The sequence below is a fragment of the Penaeus vannamei genome, chromosome 19, assembly GCF_042767895.1.
Source record: "Penaeus vannamei isolate JL-2024 chromosome 19, ASM4276789v1, whole genome shotgun sequence".
NCBI classification, from domain to species: domain Eukaryota; kingdom Metazoa; phylum Arthropoda; class Malacostraca; order Decapoda; family Penaeidae; genus Penaeus; species Penaeus vannamei.
In genome coordinates, this window is record NC_091567.1 from 35,474,308 (window position 1) to 35,476,867 (window position 2,560).

Here is a 2,560-nt window from a genome sequence, read left to right on the forward strand (position 1 = left end):
ACACACACACACACACACACACACACACACACACACACACACACACACACACACACACACACACACACACACACACACAGAAAGAGAGAAAGGGAGAGAGAGAGAAATTGAGAGAGTGTTTGTAGTCCAGGGAGGTGGAGGCGGTGTTCGCCAGGCTCTTTATACCGCGAAATTTGAAGGTAAAATAGATTCAAGCTTTTGTATCAGGTGTTTTTAAATGTCACGTTAAGATAGATTTGAGATGAAAAAACGTTATGACTTTTTTTTCAATTGGTCAATAACCTTTATATTATGTGCACACACACACACATAAACACAAACACAAACACGCACACACACACACACACACACACACACACACACACACACACACACACACACACACACACACACACACACACACACACACACACACACAGACACACACACAAAACATTAGATATTTTTGCATCGTGCTATAAGCTTTTGCCAGAAATATCCTTCTGATATTTACGTACCACGAGCTTATGTGTTAAGATATATATTCTAGATACGTTGTTAAGTTATTCCTCGACAGGCAATCTACTTTCATACGCTCAAAAGTTTCTTGTTAATCGTTTGTTTTATTAACAAAGTCATCATCATATGTTAGATTGTCACGAGTGTGTGCAGTTATTTATGACTGACATTGATATTTGAAGTGAGTTTGAAAAGCAGTGCAAGGAGGAGCGTGGATTTAACCGTCATTTTATACATTATCGAGATTTCTCTACCGTTGCCAGAAAAAGTGAATGCCGTACCACTGCTGGACTTGATTTATTTGATACATATGTCTGCTCTGATTTTCTTTATTATACCTTTGTTAATGACCAACTAATGTTAAATACTTACAAGGTTCCATTCTGAAGAATATAAAATGCCAGTAGTATGATTCATTACAATATGCTTTGATATACTATCACATCAGGGGAAGATACAAATATATATATATATATATATATATATATATATATATATATATATATATATATAATGATGTTTTCAGGTAAATATGAAAGCACAGCTGAAGCTTGACAGTGTGGATCGAGTTGCAGGAGTAGAGCACGTCTTCCAAGCAAGCAAGCGTGTTTAGCGACCAGGGACAGCGGCGATCCCTTTGCTGTCAGAGGAGGCCGTAGTGAAGTGTTATCGGCCCTGAAAGCAGCGCGAGAGAAATCTGCTCAGGGAAATCGGCGGATAAGTTATCTTTAGGAAGAAATGGCCAAGGTAATTGCTGTTTGTTTATTATTTTTTGTCTCTTTTTTTATACTGTGGTGAGTGCAGCGATTGGTTTAATATTTGGTTATTATTGATTTAAAATTATGGTGATTATACTTAGGAAATTGATTTGTAGTTGTTTATAAAATATTGAATAGATAATAATGTCTCTCTCTCTCTCTCTCTCTCTCTCTCTCTCTCTCTCTCTCTCTCTCTCTCTCTCTCTCTCTATATATATATATATATATATATATATATATATATATATATATATATATATATATACACATATGTATGTATATATAATTGTGTGTATTAGTGTGTGTGTGCGTCTTTGTGTTATATATACATATACATACATATATGTATATGTATATAGATACATACCTATATATGTATATACGTATACACATACTCACGCACACACATCTCTGTACAATCAGACTATGATGCTAACATTCACTTTCCTTTTCGTTCCAAAACAGGTCGCATTCCGCCTCAGACGCAGCGCCTGACCTTTGCGCTACATGGCAATAGGATTCTTTCAGCTGGAAATTGCAGATCGTTTGGAAATGTCAGTCACGTCAGTTCCCTGATACCTGATAGATATTAGCCTTGATTTCAAGGTTTGTTTAGCGACAGGAGACAGATTTCTGTATTTAGTGTATGGTTTAAATGCTTCTTTATTCATGAGAATAAACCTTCTCCTCTTCTCCTATCACTACCTCCTAAAGCTTCTCCTCAATCTCACCTTCTCACTCCATTTCTCTTCTCCCACCTCCTCCCTTCCTCCCCCCTCCTCTTCCTTCCTTCCTCCTCCTTCTCCTCCCTCCTCCTCCTCCTTCTCCTCCTCCTGTTTCGTGCTGTCTAGGTAACAGGAAATGTCAGGTGAAAAATATTTGTTAATGATGTCATAGACAATGCTGTTGTACATTGCTTTTCAAATTTAAACAATCTGTGTAAGTGTTTAGAATTATCTTTTATTTTTTGATAGAATATTGTAATTTACGTTTAAGAATTGAAATAAAAGTTTGATACATGCAGTATATTTTATGGTCTTCCCAAAATGCCCCCACGTTGTAGATTTTTTTTGATTCAATTGATAAGGAAATGAAATACTCTTGAAGTCACTGGCGATACATCCATTTCACGCAAGAAGTGCTTCACGCGTCATGAAAAAATTGCCTAATTTCTTTTGCTTGTAAAACTGGCCATCATGGACCTTTTCATGAATCCTTATATGGATGCGTGTGCTCCCAAAGGTATTCTCTGGCCAGTTACCCCAAAAAACGCGTATTATTATTATCTTTATCATTATTTTAGC

General features: G+C 36.5%; 1 long non-coding RNA gene across 1 annotated transcript in view; it reads left to right on the forward strand.

Annotated features, from left to right (window-relative positions):
- Nucleotides 1–2,260, forward strand: part of LOC138865099 (uncharacterized) — a 2,452-nt gene extending 192 nt beyond the window's left edge. The window contains exons 2-3 of the long non-coding RNA XR_011399310.1: nucleotides 1,025–1,245; nucleotides 1,722–2,260. This is a non-coding gene — a long non-coding RNA (uncharacterized lncRNA). The remainder of the gene's footprint in view (nucleotides 1–1,024; nucleotides 1,246–1,721) is intronic.
- Nucleotides 2,261–2,560: the final 300 nt, after the last annotated feature.